The sequence below is a fragment of the Anas acuta genome, chromosome 8 (genome assembly GCF_963932015.1).
Source record: "Anas acuta chromosome 8, bAnaAcu1.1, whole genome shotgun sequence".
In the NCBI taxonomy this organism is placed as follows: domain Eukaryota; kingdom Metazoa; phylum Chordata; class Aves; order Anseriformes; family Anatidae; genus Anas; species Anas acuta.
Genome location: NC_088986.1, coordinates 19,811,246 through 19,828,015, shown reverse-complemented (window position 1 = coordinate 19,828,015; position 16,770 = coordinate 19,811,246). Strand labels below are relative to the sequence as shown.

General features: G+C 40.0%; 1 protein-coding gene across 10 annotated transcripts in view; it reads right to left on the bottom strand.

Moving 5' to 3' along the window:
- The window catches only part of RABGAP1L (RAB GTPase activating protein 1 like), a 255,581-nt gene that overhangs the window by 132,678 nt on the left and 106,133 nt on the right, over positions 1–16,770 (bottom strand). The gene's annotated exons all lie outside the window — the stretch shown is intronic.

Genomic DNA, 16,770 nt, shown 5'->3' with positions numbered 1-16,770 from the left:
CTGCAGCTGCCGACGTTTAGGGATAGCGGCCGTCCAGCTCCAGGAAGCAGGTTGGACTAGGTGACCTCTAGACTAGACTTCTCCTCCCCATCTCTGGTTGTGTCTCTGGGCTGCACCCCTTGGACACACTGCAGCTTCTCCTGGCTCCGCTTCTATTTAGGACGTGCTGTATGGACTAGAACTCTCCAACAAGATCTGGAGAAGGGAAGAAGAAATTCTGAGGCGATAAATAAGATCCCACTCCAGAGTCAGGCTCCCAACTTTGCTCTAAAGTCACTTTCAGTGGTAAGAACTTGTCCCAGCTCAGTTGCCTGGTTCAGGACAACAGCAGCTGGTGGTCACTATTATTTCCCCTGACAGCAGCCAGCATCTGCCAAAGTTTTTGTATTTCTGTTGTGAGCATGCACTAAGCCTGTCTTCATGCTCAGCAGCTCAGTATGAGAGGGGAGTGAAGTACCGAGCACGTAGTAGACACTTTAGTAGCTACAGAACAAGTCAGTAGGAGGAGATAGCAAATACTCACATTTACTTTTTAGAAGGTAATCTTTCTGACAAGGTAATCTTTAACATACTTTAACCCACGTATTGTTAACTTGCACAATCTTGACACTTTAAACATCCACTTTTCCTTCACCTGAGAATTCATCTCAGTGGAGGAGCTAGTGTAACAGGAGCATTCATTATCTCTTCCAAGGTAGCTGGCAGAATTTTAGTTTCTCATAAGTGACTATCAAAGATTTTTTTTTCAATTATATGTTCAGATTGCCAAATGGGGTAAGACACATCCTTTGTAAAACTTTCATCTCATCCTTGAAAAGATAAATTCATCTGTCTGAATAAGCAAAAAAGCACACAGGAGGTTCCTTCTGAGCACAAAGAAACACTAATCCATGGAGAGCTTAAGCTAATAATCAACACAGCTTCAAAAAATCCTTATCACAACAGAAATACATGGCCAAATTCCTGCAATTTTAGAGTTCCTCAACCAATAGTGAATTACAGAGTTGTTGAGGCTGGAAGGCATCTCTGGAGACTGCCTGGCATGGACCACTGGAACACGTTGCTCAGGACCACATTCAGCAATGGCCGAGTATCTCCAGCAACCGTGGCCCTGTCCTGCAGTGACTTCAACGTGCTCACATCCACCTGCCCTGGGAGGCAGCCCTGAACCAGGAGAAGGACCAGGAGGATAGAAGAGGAGGAGAAAGAAAAGGAGGGGGATGATGCACAAGGAGGAGGAAGAGGGGAAGGACACTCACCCACTTACTGCACACCTTGCGGACCCTCATGGGCACAGCTGGTCACCACGCCTTCACACAAGAATATCTGCCTAGCAAGCTATGCTAGCCAGCATCATGTGAGTTTTAATGGATTTGCAACTCATATTAAAATAATATACATGAGAAATTAATAAAATATTTTTTTTTCCTTTAACACATCACTCTCGCTGGATGGTATTTCTGTGAAAAAATGCAGCCCCGAATGAATGGTTAAAACACAACAAGCTCCCATGTCAATATCTTTGGAAACAGTCTATTTCTTTAGAGATGTGCGTATTTAGAGGAGGCTAACAAGCATTTTCAGCAGCAGACAAGGAGTTTCCATCTCCGTGAGGTTACCAGGCCAGAAACAAGTGTTTTGATTGTTAAACATTAAGCCTGAAGCACTACAGGCGAGCAGCAGAACAAATGATTTTTATCATTACTCTTCATGCTTTAATTACCTTTATCGAATGCCATCTGAGACTACCTATTTTTAAATCCCTCCACTTAATCTGTGATTAAACTAATTTAGCACAGATTTTATTCTTCCCTACTTCTACAGCTCTATCCTGAATCAAGTCCATATTTTTGCACAGAACATTCCTTAGGACATTTACACAGCCAGCAAGATGAAAAAAACAACTTCCAGAAACAAGTCTGGGATACCATTGTCAGTCAAACCCAAACAAAATCTATCAAAGGGATACAAAAGCAATATACTGAAATAATTTAGCACCACAAAACACTTTCATAGCAGGTGAAAGATTTGCTTGTAAGCAGTGGAAATACAATTAGCGATCATTTAAATATGAATTGATGCATCATCTTTTAATATGAATTATGTGCTGTCATTCTTATGTATCCATTTGGACAATGAAAACCAAAATGCCAGTATCTCTTTTATTTATAATCACTTTTGGTCATTTCCATTGGAGTTAATATCTGTCACTAAAAACTATAATATTTGGAAAGAAGAAAATGAGAGATAATTAAATATTTTATTGAATCTTAATGACTAATTTTAAAAACTGATGCAATTACTTATCAATTCCTTAAACAGGCTTCTTTTCCTTAGGAAAAAACTAAGTTCTGAGTTCAATATAAGACAGAAAAGCCTCAGAGAAAAGGTGTCCAGCACTGAAACCATCTTCCTCACTTAACTGCTAAATGAAATTTAGAAGAAAAAAAGCCACAAACCCAAAAAAAGCAGGATAGACAGGCAAACTGTGTGCGTGGAAACTGAGAAAAGGCAGGAAAACAGCCCACTGGGAGGAAGGGGAAAGTTGCCCACTGACAAGTGTAAGGAAATGCAGCCCAGCAAAATCTGACACATCAATTGCATCAAAACACTTCAAAAATTAAAGCACAGTAACTAAGCACAGAGGGGGAAAATGAGCGAACTGCCATGGGACTGAGACACATGAGCTATACTCGGAACTGTAACTTAAGTCAGAAACTTCTTTTGAAAATCTCCTTTTCCGAGAAAGCATCCCAAATTATGAGGCTTCAGAGCTCAGCTTCGCTTGCTTTCTCTGGCCTAACAAATCCTAAATTCTTCCAATGCACAGAGCACACCCATCTCACTTCTGCTGTTCACCTCAAAGCTAGGACCTTGAGACATTAGAAATATCTATTTTAATCAATCTTAAACAAAGGACAGAATTTAATCCAATTCGTCTGTATCCTGCCCAGTGAGCAGTCAGAGGCAGCCCCCTCCAAGCTCTTTCCCAAATCCCCAAAGAAAGCAGACTACTACCACGCGAGGGGCAAATGACTGACAGGGTAGGGAGTACTTGTCTACCAGAGGAGAAGACAAATCTAAATATTACCATGAAAAACTGTGTGTAATAAATGAAAATCTTGGTAGAGAGTCTTCACACAAGTTTAAGAGGTTGTGAATAGTAAAGAGGAGCGAAGATCCCAACACATAAAAAATTCACGCTGTTTGATTTAAAAGCTTCTCTCTTTTATATGTGTTGAGCTGGATCGATACTTGCTTTTGAGGAATATTCTTAGTATTGTGCAATTTGCAAATGTGTGTTAACTCAAAATATAATGCACATCTCCATTCTTCTGCCATGCTAAAGGAGTGCTAAATATAGCTCAGAATTTGACAATATTTTAAAAAATATCTAATTTGTTCATTCTGTGTTCTTCTGCTTTGATAATTATTTCTTTTCATCTCTCCCTGACTCACACATAGAGGTAACCAAAGGAGAATGAAAAAATAGAGGTGGGAGGAGAGTCGAGAAGTGGCACGGACTTGAAAAGCTTTGAATGCCTTCAATCATCTGGAAAATCACAAGTACCAACCTTTTAACTTCTCTAATTAAACACTCACGACATGTACTGCTGAACAGCTTTTAGTAGTTCACTACTACATACAATTACTTTTTCAAGGCTTTTCCTAATTTTTATGCTTCTTTTAGTTTCTAATACCGTATTTCAACAACCACACTTCAAATTTCATGCTGGAAAATAGAGCCTGACTTGCAGTCATGAAGGACAAAACAAAACTGGAGGGGCGGAACTGGAAAGGTGCTTGAGCTCTGCCATTCTTCAGTCGTACTGCCTCAAGACATTCCTCCTTACCTCCTGGTGGAAAATCATACATGAACTTAAAGGGAGAAGGAAACGACAGCACAAACAAAGTTGAAACTTTTAGCCAAAATAGAGCGGAAGCTGTATTTCACTCAAAGATGTTATATATGGAGTGGTAATTCGTGTCGAGAAAATGGTTGGTATTAATAAAGAAGGGGGAGATGTGGGAAATTGTTTGTTACCTTTTCTGATTGTATAGGCGTACTCGGGTTTACTATGTAAAAGCAATGTTCTGTATATTTAGAATGTTTGATGTTCGTGTGTGCGTGTTGGTGGAGTGTAAACTCCCTGCACACCCAGCGCTGTTTACTTGCCTTTTATACCTTTTATAAACATTCTTTTATAAATATTACTAAATTCAGATTGAGATGAGACAATTCATAACAAAGAGAAGCAAGATGCAGCAGCAGTGCCGCACGCCTCTTTCTGCACTGCCACTATGCTGCCAATATCTAGATCATCTTTCCCCAAAAAGTTGTTCCTTACCTGTTGAAAACATTGCTGTGCTCACATGGAGATTATCCATATGAATGTGTCTTTGAAAGCGCCATCAAAAAATATGCCTTTTTATTTCTAACTTTTAGAACTACGTCCAACTAAAACAAAACACAGCCTGAGTGCATACAGACTCTTAAAATATTGCTAGATGCCGCAGTGATATGGGATATAAAACAAGAACAGATACAGTCATAGAAGTAGGAAAACTTAATATGCATGGTTGAGTTCATGAAATTAAGATATTAGTCAATACATAGTTACAAACCTGTGGCATGTCAGATATTAGGTTCATGCTTCTAATACCTTCTTAATCTCATTTTTCTGCCTAATTCTGGCAGCGCTTGTCAGCAGGTATTTTGAAAATACAATACATATTCCTCAAAAGAGAGCTTACACGTCACTGCTTGCTGTGCCATGTTCCATGCAAACCCACAGCCGCAAAGGATTGTATTAGATAATTGGTCACATTTTAAGAATAAGAATCTTATTTTGTAAGACCTAAAAATGGTTCTGCACTCCCTACAATTAAAAGACAATGGCATGTACGGTATGCTGTATTTCAACCCTAAATTTAGATACATATAAATCAATATCTCCCAATCAAACACAGGAAGTCTTGAAGAAATTATATGCATTAAAGTTAGAAATAACATTTTAAGAAAAATAAGTGATACAGAAATTGAAAAAAGAAAAATTGCATTTTCAATCAAGTTGAAATGCATTAAAATAACATAATGCAGACAGAAAGCGAGGCTGTAAAATAATGTGATTACAGGCTCCTCTTCTTCAAGGATCTTTTTCTTCAAGGAAAAACGGCAGTAATTATACCACTGATCAGGCCCAGGAGATGGGAATCAGAACAACCAGAATGAATTTGAAAGCAATCCATGTCAGACCTGTTAGTACCACAACATACATCTCTTTGACATTTACAGAGACCAACAGCCAAAAACAGAGTGCAGACAGCAGCTAATCTGCTGGTATTTGTGTCCTGCTTTTTAGATAAGAATGGATTTTGTGAAATTAAAGGTTTTTTTTTCAGTAATTATTTAAGAATCATTGCAATTAGATTAAAACTAGTGGCTGGTTATTTCTCCTGAACAAGAAAGTGTCCATGTTGCAAGGCTCTCCATCACTAAATGTTTAATCTTGTTTATCCTATGTGGATGAGTTTAAGATAATCTAATAACTACTCATTTTTAACTCCAGAAATACAAATTTTATCAAAGGCCTTACCAATAAAAGCATTACAAGTCCTGGGACCTTGTGGATTCCAGTTCCTCTGCTTTTCAGTAATAGAATCATTTCCACAATTGGTTTCGTGTGCCGATGTAGCACATGTTCACAGTCAGTTTATATACATTGAAATGGGCATGCAAACAAATCTATGCCTTTTCACAGTATTTTTCAGCAGTGAGGATGCTTCTACGTCCTGCACGTAGACACACACACCTCTGTAGAGATGTGTGGAGCAGAACCAGCAGCGAGCACTGGCCAAGGCACTGCTGGCTGCCACCAAAGCAGCTCAGCCCGGCGGGCCCAGTCCCCTCACACTGTGCTGGGGATAGTGCAGGCAAGGGAGTTGAGTGCTTTTGTCACGGAGGTGAGGAGAGAGGAGAGAAGACATGTATTTTTCCAAAGACTGAAGAAACAAAGCTGAGGTTAGCTTGTTATTCATCTCAACTCCCACCTGCAAACACCTCCTCCTGCTTTATTGTTTTTATTTTTTTAACTGTTGTGTGCGTTGGGTGGTTTTTCAACTTTGAACCTCAAGAATTTCTACCGAAGTTTCCTTGCAGCAAACACAACACCTACGAAATCCAAAGGAACCGGGAGGGAGGCACGGACATGGGCTGGGGGGGGGCAGCAGCTTGAAGGAAATGAATTATGTCTCCTGCACAGGCTGGGGCTGTGCTATTCATTCCCAACCAGCAGAGTCTCCTTACCGCAGAAACCACAACAAAGGGCTGGGACTGACCATAACCAGGTTTGCCCAGCAATGCTGTCGGCTTTGCCAAGCGTCCAGCATAAATTAAAAAGCAAATCGTATTAGTATTTCACTTTTAAGAAAATGACTGACCATAATTAAGACAAATGCCTACTCCACATACCTGTTTAGCACCCAGAACGTTACACATTGTCCCTGGGTTGGAATATTTTATACTGAAACCTTTCTTAAACCAGGGAAGCGTCACTTCCACTTAACTGTTGCTAAATCCCCCTGCAAAACGTGTGTGCGTTAAACACAACCAATGTGAGCTTCAATGTCATTTCTTTTGGCAGCAGCACTCCCAAGAAGCGACGTTCCCCAGTGTGCTTCTGCCTACTGGCAGCTACCCTGCTGAAGGCAGAGGCACGCTGCTGCTGCTCGTAACGGGGACCGAAGACAACAGGCATTGCAGTCTTCTGATGCTCCTCACTGCAAATTGCAAACGAATTTCTGAAGAAAAGCAATCTCATTTTAATCAATTACTAATGTAAAGACAAAATTGAGTGAAATCGAAAGTGGAAGATTATACTTCCTTTCTCTCCTTAAGGAAAGTAACTCTATAATAAAGTTTGACATGTTGTTATGAAAACTGCTCGGCACAGATCAGCGAGGAAAGCTCCTCTTGCTGCCTGAAGCACGCAGTCTCTATTTCCCTTTAGCTGCTTACAGGTAGTCTGAAAGGGTGCAGGCCTCCCTACCCTGTAGCCCCTCACGTGCATTTTCCTGGCCAAGCCCACGGAGCAGCTCGGAAGGAGAACAGCCACCCACAGCCCCGTCAGCCAGCCCCCAGCACCCACAGCAAGGCACGGAGCAGAGCGCCCGGCACAGCCTCTCCATCGCTCACCACTCCGTACAAAGGGACGAGTGCAGGACAAGTGAGACACCGAAGGCCAGGTCACCCCGTGGAACTCCTGGGGCCCTGCAGCCTGCCCCACATTTCCCCCACATCAGAGCCATACATGCAGGCTTTGTAACATAAGGAACCATTGGACTACTGAAATTCTCACATATGGCTTCAGACAGAGCGGTGCGTTAAGACACTCCACTTCAAAATATATTTCTTATCCCTTCTCTTCTTTTTCTCAAGTATCGTTTCATTGATTGAGTGGAGCAGGCTCTATAAAACTTTGTCTGCATCCTGAGAACATGTTCTGTTACAATAACTTTAACACTGCTGACTATACAGTAGCACTGATACCATTCATGCACCATCTCATAATTGGAAGTGTTCGTTTGTATTGTTTCTATTTTAAATCTTTTTTAAAGGCTTCATCATCATTCCATGACCTCGCTTCTTTATCTTGTCATTTCTGTGGCATTTGTTGAAACAAATAACAAGGCCTGCTTTCAGTGCCCAATTACAGGAACAATGTTATCCTGTAAATGCATAAGACAGCTTTTCATTAAACTTGCTCTCACCAATACATTGATACCAGTGATGCATTAAGATGTATTTTTAGCCTTGTCTCATATGGAAATGAATTTTCCCCAACCACTGTGGGATTCCTGCTTTCCCTCACTTGGCATCACCTCTGCTTGCCCCCGGTGAGTGGCAGGAGGAGAGGATTTTCACTGGCATGCAGCACAAAGCCGCTTGACACCTCCAGGTCTTAGCTTCTTACCCATAGACAAAATGTATACAACCATCCATAAAGACAGAGGAAATTAATGACTTCAAACACAGTATTCTCACTAGATCACATTCTTCCTTGTCTCTGTAGTCACTGTTGGGCAGTGTACATTTTTAAAGGCGCGCAGTTATTGCATCTGTGAATAACAAGCAAGTTAAAAGCACACGTGGATACCACCTTCATGTTTCTTAAAGCCTGGAATGTTTGGTAAGCTAGGGAGCTGAGGTTTTGTTTGTTTGTTTGCTTGTTTGTTTTTGAGGGCTCAAGTAGGGAATGTAAGTGCACAAAAATCTCCCGTGGCTTGTTTAAATTTTGGGTAAAACATTCTTCTTCCTCATGACACAGATTTTGTTTGACTCGGGTAACTCTGAATAAACTGTACTCATATCCCTTTCTTCTATGTTGTTGATTTTTAGAAAAAACATGCAATTTTATAATTCAAATTAATTGCTCCCATAGACAACAGCTCAATTTCATCCACAAAGGGCACCACAACTTAACAATTCCACTTGCTCCCCTGTCTAAAGACTTGTATTTTTTCTTTACTTTTGGGGGTAGGCTGGGGTTTTATCATTATTAAAAGAAATGCACACTGCTATCTCCTTGATAGCATGAAGAATTTAGTTGTTTTGGGAGGACAGAACGGCTGAGCCATTTGCATCTACCCAGGCAGGGGGAAGTGAGAGGCATATGATAAAAACCTGTCATCAGCAGCATCTGCAAAACGAAGAGGATGAGGAGCACCACTATGGTGCCTGCAGTTACCTAGTCACAGTGCTAACAGCTTTTCTCAGCTACCTACTTAGAATACAGCCTCGTGACCTATAGGGCTGACAACAGCACTTCAAAACTATCCATTTATTTACACCTTGTTAATAATTCATCCCAAGACACATTGCCCATAAATACAAATACAATTTATCACTGATGCGACCTCCCCATAAGTAATGCTACAACAATCCCATAAACCTGTGATTGAAGACTCCATACACGGCAGCATCCATGCAAGTATTAGAATTATCCTGCTATTTTACTCAGGCTTTAGAAAATCAACTACAGTGGAGAACCATTAATGCCCGTGCATGGGGTTTTCTGCACTAACAACCCAGACTCTTAGGAGAATTTTAATGCTCTGTCCATGTGGCTCAGGTATTTTTCCTGTATAACCGCGTCCACTTTGGAATAGTATGAGCATGAATGAGTAACTGTACTTGCAAGCAGGGGATGCATGAAAAGGTTGGTATTAAAAAGGTATTTTTTCACTGTACAGTATCCCTTATACAATGGCAATAGAATGAAACAGTACAGACAGGACACACAGTTAGTGCTGTGCCAGGATGCAGTACCCTTCAGATGCTGTTAACACACTGTCTGTAATAGAAGTCATTACTAAATGTCTTTCTACTCGAATAGAAAAAACACAGAAATAACAGAGGTGTTTGAAGTGTGTTGACCCTCTGGGATTAAGTTTTCTAAAATACTACACCGCTCGTCAAATTATTTAATGGAGACAGACTTATCACTAACACTAGTATAAATTTTTTTCCTGTTTTCATTGTGAAGTATGTGTAAGCTGTTTTGGTTTTGATCTCCAGCAAATGCAACCTCTGCAGAAGCAGAGATTTTCTTCACACTTTAACCAAGAAATACCTCCAAACTCCAGAAAACTGTCCTAACCATGCTGCAAGGTGCACCTGCAGCTTTCCTGAAAAGCCTCTGCGGAGCTCTGGCTTACAGCTCTGTTTCAGCAGCACTGGTTCTGGCACAGCCCTGCTCCACACAGTGCCCCAGGACAGGAGGCACAGCTCCCAGAGCTCACACATAGGATTTGAAAACATGCAGCTGGCAGGGAGAATTGTAAGCACTAAAAGCAGTTTTTCTAAAACACGTCATTCACCTCAACAAAACTGCGCCACTGCCTCAGAAAAGACGTTATTTTATTTCTTAGCCAGGGATGCTGCTAAGCTCTCCAGTGCAAATTGCCTCACACCAAAAATTACCAGGGGCAAACAAACAAGGTGTTCCCAAACAATTGATCCAGCCGTTACATTGCTAATCCTGTTTCACGATTATTAACGCTCAGATCAAGATAGCAAATACAAATGTAACAGTGCCAACTTCTAGGAAACCTCTCACTGCTAAGGTAATTATTTTGTTATGCACACCGTGGAACTGGAAAAAAAAGAGTGTGAAGGAGTGGGTGCTGTCTGCTTCTTGGCATCAACAAGAAGCTTAAAAATTCTCTACTCATTGATGGAAAGAGGTAGAGAAAATGAACAGTGTTGGTTCCAACAGAGCCAAAACATGACTTATTCTTACCCACCTGCCACCACCTAGCAGAAACAACTTCATATGTATTTGATGAAGAACAACAGTACGTCGCCCATCCTATCACCAGTCCTAGACACCAGACAGAAGTATGACCACTGAATTTGTTAAAAGAGTAGCCCACTTCATAAATTTCATTACAATGGAGCCCAGCAAAACCAAGCTCTCTGTTAAGGATACAATGGATACAACCCATCATGAAAGCAATGGACAACAGCTTGCAACAAGCCCTTGTTTCATCTGGCTTTGTTTTCCCTTACACTGTCCAAGCTCTCATCTAAGTCTTCTACCCAGTTAAAATGCTCACAACTTGGAATACAACTCTGTATCTTTGAAATATGTTTTGCTCAACAAAAACTTGCTTACTTTGCCAGTGCTCTTTATTAAGTATTAACTGTTCATGCCCTAGAGATTTCCAGTTCCCAGCTTAAACTGGAAGTAGTAGTATAAAAACACTTGATACCAATATCATAATTATAACTTGTATTCAGAAAGGTTGCCTAACTTTTCTGCTCCCTTCTGATCTCAACCAAATGCTAGACAACTGCCAGATCCAAAAGGCAGAATCAGAGCATCGTAATGCATGTGCTGGCTGGCATGCAGCCACGTAGCTGGATTCAGCTGCACTCATCCTTCAGGAAGAACCACCTAGACACGGCCTCGGAAAGGACTCAAATCATCCAGTTACTTTCAGTTCCCTTGTGGAGCAGCTCTTTCTCCTCTGCATTTGCAGCCACAGGGCTTCCACTCACAGTGCCCCCAGAACAATGCAAGAGAGATAATTTTCAAAGCACCATTTGTTGGAAAAGGCAGAAAGCGCTTGCCTGTAACTACAATGAAAAAGGAGAATCGGAAAAAAACAGAAGACTGACAAAATAAATGGTATTTAAAAATACATAAATGAATGAAAAACAGGAAGAATGGAAACAGGATTCATTCTGATGGTGTATCCATTACGTTTAACTCCTAACAGTATTTACATCAGTGACAAAACTTTCAACTCCTCAAGCCAACAATCAGAAATAAAAGCTTAAGTATTCATAATCCCTAACCAGGCTAAAAACAATCACCATGCAAACTTAGTTAGAAGAAAATGACCAAATTCCAAATCTCAGGAAGTTTATAGGTTACCTGTGAGGATTCCTTACTTGTTTTACTAATAAATCCACAGTTGCTGAGTGATTTGGTTTGGATTTTGGGTTGCTCAGTAATCCTGAAAAATCAGGCCAGGACTACTCAGTAGCCCCGCATGTGTATTTGGGGACTTAACTTTAAATCCCCAAGTTTCAAAGCACAGTCCATAGAATCACAGAATCATTAAGGTTGGAAAAGACCTCCAAGATCATCTGGTCCAACCCTACCACCAATGTCACTCACTAAACCATGTCCCTAAGCACCAGGCCCAACCTTTCCTCAAACACCCCCAGGGACGGTGACTCCACCACTTCCAGGGGCAACCCGTCCCAATGCCTGACTGCTCTTCTGAGAAGAAATGTCTCCTCATTTCCAACCTGAACCTCCCCTGATGCAACTTGAGACCATTCTGTCTAGTCCTATCACTAGTTACCTGTGAGAAGAGGCCGACCCCCAGCTCCCCACCCCTTCCTTTCAGGGAGTTGCAGAGAGCAATGAGGTCTCCCCTGAGCCTCCTCTTCCCCAGCCCAAACACCCCCAGTTCCCTCAGCTGCCCCTCACAGGACTTGTGTTTCAGGCCCTTCACCAGCTTCGTAGCCCTTCTCTGGACACGCTCCAGGGCCTCAATATCCTTTGTGTAGTGAGGGGCCCAAAGCCAAACACAGCACTTGAGGTGCGGCCTCACGTACCTCTATCTGTTACACCATCAAAAAAGACCACAATACGCAAAGCTCTCTGAGCCATGTGATTTATTTTTTGCCTCACAAAATGCTACCTTTCTTGATTATTCATTGCCTCTCTGATAACCACTTAAGAATGACCTTTAAATTTGCAGACCATATCCTGTGGGTATCTGCCCTGTAATAGCGAGTACTGTGTGAGCAGGAGCAGATGACAAAGAAACCCTGCCTGACCTGTGTCTGAAGAGGACCTGAGGATTTCAATTCAGATCGCCAAGCTCCCTCTGACACCTTCTCAGAGCAGTAAGATCTTTTAAACTGAAAGACAAACCCCAAGTAGAGATCTGGAGCAGCTGTGGACCCAGCACATGAGAAATTGAGAACCGGGGTTACCAATCAACCACCAAAGGGAAACCTTGGCAAGAGAAACATGGATGATCTGAAAGTGCAAAATTAGTTAGAAGCTCAGCTCTTGCATGATCTGAATAAATTAGTTTCTGTTTTGTTTTAAACAGAATTATTACTGGATAGATTATACCTGATGACAGAATTAAAATATTTACTTAAAGTTTAGGTAATATAAGCTGAATATAAACTAAGAGACTGTGAATGCCCCAGATCAGATCAAATTTGGACTTATGGGTATGTTTTGAAATCAAATAATGATGTATAACAATAAGAAAAAACAGCAATTTAAAACCATCCAAAGGAAAAAAAAATAAAATAAAAAAATAAAAATAGTTTTTGCTTTTCTAAGGAAGATTTTACTTCACAGGTCTGAGAAAATGACTTTTCATAGAAACAAATACCAAAATGTTAGAAATATAATCTAGGATAGGTAAGGATGGCTGTGCAGGCTTCTCTTTTCTCTCATGCTCAGTCCTACTGGGAGAAATAAATTAACTAATCTAGAGAATAAAAAGAGCATTGCTCCAGAAGCCTGTATTTGACAGTACCACAAGAAGAAGCACCCTCCAAAACAAGGCATAAGGTTTCAGCCAAAACATTCTTGAAACCCCTAAAACTTACCCCTTTCCCACACTTCCCACACTGGCCGGAGGGAATTAACACTTTGTAGCCTCCCGCACATGAAAAAATCCTTACATCACCGAAAAGCTTTGCTTGGTTCTGTTTTGTTGTGCTTGCTTCAAGGTTTCTGTACCATCTCCTGGATGCATTCCAAGCCCTATCTGGAGTTCATCCCATGCCCCAGATGGGATCTCTGCGTGTGGCAGGCCGGGAGGGAAGGATGTCCTCCTCCAGCCTCACATTTTACATAAGCCCTAACAGCAAACCTACAACAATTCTTTGCTCACACCAATAAAACAATAATAATAATAATAATAATAATAATAATAATAATAATAATAATAATAATAATAATAATAATAATAATAATAATAATAATATAATTTTCATCAGAATTCCAGTGTCGCCTGGCCCGTTCTCTGATACAGGAAAAGTTTTAAGAGTTTTTAAAGGAAGTCAGTCATAGGAGCACAAAAACACATCTGGAACATAACACATGTAGCTTCTGCCTTGTGTGTATGAAATTCAATGCATGTGCTCGCACATGAGGCTGACGTAAGTCTGCTTGCAGGCCTACATGGCCTGACTAGGTCCTGGCTTCAGGAATTCATTTTGTGAGTTTGAGGTGGGTTTTAGGTTTGGTATCTTTAGAGCCAGAATTGCAGAACACAAGGTCAAAGAGACCTCAGAATGGGTTTGTGTCTATTCCTACACACTGTTTTATGTCTTGTGAATGACCTTACTACTAATAAAATGAGTGTTAATCGAAGGCTGCCTGTTTTACAACCTATAACTACATGGTTGATGAGGATCCAAGTTACCAATCTTCCAAACCACTTGTAAGAGATTGTGGCAGTGAACAAGACAGGATAAAAAATTTACTGGCACCAAATTCTAAATTCAGGCTCTAAATCTATCCGAATCAATGACATTTTAAGAACAATTAAATACGAATGTAACACAATGTATGCAAATATTGCCCTAATTTTAAAGGAAAACGATTAATAAGAAAGCAGGACCACTCAAATACAGCTAGGGATGCTGCTGCAAAGACCCAGAAAGAGCTGACAAGACTGAACCGAGATGAAACTTTTTGTCCAGCTGTAACAGCAAAAGATATGACCTGAACTTGATTTATATGCATGAGATTATTTTCCTGTGGACAATAAAGAAGGCACAAATAATAAACTGAGGAAAGACCAACAATCTTCTGTTATGTGGAAAACTCTCACAGAAAAAAAGCTCCTTGTAGCAGTGGTCAAGGAACCATGTTAAATATCTAACAAAAATTCTACACAACAGTAAACAATTAAATAAGATTGTTTTGTGAGGATCACAGTCTAAATCATAAACAGAAAACTGTGGTTTTGATTTAAAAATGTATATATATTTCCTAGAGGATTTGAGGTTTCAACACTGTTTTTGAATGTTCAAGTATTCTGCCAAGTAAAATGGACAGTATCAGATGGCAATAATAAAAAATAAGACTTGATCTTGAATGAATTAATTTATTATAAAATACTTAAAGCCTTTTATGTTCATATGGCATTATTTCACTTAAAGAAAAGCTGTCAATATGCCTATTAAACTACAAAATAAGAGCAATGCAATACGTTTTTCAGAATAGATTGGGTTGGGAGGGCTCAACAAAGAAACTACAACAAAATTTAGCTAAACTTTGGAATTCAGACACAGTCATTCCAAAACAATATTCTGCAGTTATACTTTTTAAACCATCATGTGTTTACCAAAACAAACTATATCTGCATTTTTTTTTTTACTAATCTTATAAAATATAGTTTAATACCCTTAAATTATTAGCATGCTTACATACATGGAAAATTAATATTGTTTTGCAATCCTGCTGGTCAATTTGCTTGTTCTGGAAATGGACTGAAAATATGAAGTGCGATTTAGCAAACCAGACTGAAACATTCGTTCCTTTTTTTTTTTTTTCTTTTATGGTCTAGCATTTTAGCAGTTTTTCTTAACAGAGATGAAAAATGTGATTTTTTTTTTGGACATAAGTGAACTTTATTTTCAGTTTAGCATACACACACACACGGATGCACACTTTTTTCTGTGAGACTTCTGTTCTCATTAGTAATGCTGCTGATGCATTCCCTCCTACTGCAATGGAGCCAATCATGAGTCATGTCATGCACTTGCCTAAAAATCACAAGTTTAAGGCTTTCCATATCACTGGTAGTCTGAATGTAGAGAACTGAGCCAAGGCTCCTTAAAATTCAAGATTTCTCCAAAAGTCAATGGGAATTTTACTTGAAGAAAGGATTAAGTGTTGTACCAAATTACCTACAATTAATCATTGGAACAAGCTGCCGCATGTAAAAGCTACAAAAAGGCATCTTGCTGAAAATATTGTAAAGTTCTGCTGACATCTAGACCGAAATTTTTCTGTGTATGAATGTAAATACTGTTGGGAGGCATGTTTGAAATGCTTGTTAGTACCTATACCTTAATTTCTCAGTATTTTAAATGAGCAGTAACAAGAATGTTTCCCAAACACAAAGCTATAGTATAAACCAAATATCTGCCTGAAATTTCAAGGTCAACTGCACAAGTATATCTGTTATTATTTGAAAAACACTTCATACAGAAGAAAACAAAGTTCCCACCGTCTTGCTGGTTTCTGCAAGCCTGCTTAAATTCTGTAAGAACACAAACCAGACAAGGCACTCATGTTTATATGAGGCATCTAAGTGGGGAAAGGACCTGAACGTACATCAAACATCACATTTTATTCACAGAACACCACTACTGATGCTGGTTTTAAAAGAAAATGAGAACTTGTTATTAGGGACAAGCCATATTTAACTTATCTAATTGCAGAATGAAAGGAGTGGGATGAAATAGCTCTCCTCTACAAAAAGCTGGTGAGAACATACAGTTACGGAGATACACTGACGGGCAGAGCAAACTAGATGCTGCTTCCAGCTCCATAAATATATCAGCCCCAGTTTCACAGAATTCTGGTTTGAATTTTGGTTTTATTTCTGAATGGATGATGCATTGTTTCTGAAAATAAATGACATGCTGCTAATTACTAGTTGAGCAACACAGTCATACTCCATCCTTACTATGGCTCATCAAGGCACTTGCCTTGTTCACTGTGGGACCTTCTTAGTTTCCCTGTTAACTTCAGTCAACTCTGTATTTTAAAACAAACAACAAAAAAGATGTTGAGAAAGGGCTAAGAAGCCCTTTTTGCTGTGGACTGCCAGTAACACTTGCTGAAAATGGCTCCTAGCTACTATGATTACTGGGGGAAAACAGGAGAAGTTTACCCCCAATCACTTGATATCAGAACTACTGCTTTGATGGTGCTCTTCCAACAGATATTCTGCTTCAGCAGGCAGAAACGACGGGGACACTTGATCATCCTGATACTTCTATTCTCACAGCCGTGTTCCACAGACACACAAAGATGCACAGCCACAGATGTCCATGTTTCACTCACAATTTTATTCATAAAAAACAGATGCAGTAAATTGTGCATTCTCTACCTGACAGAAAAACCATGAAAAGGAGTATTCAAGGTTAGTATAAGAAAAGTATTAAAGATGCAACAATGCGACAGCAGGAATTAGGAGCAGACA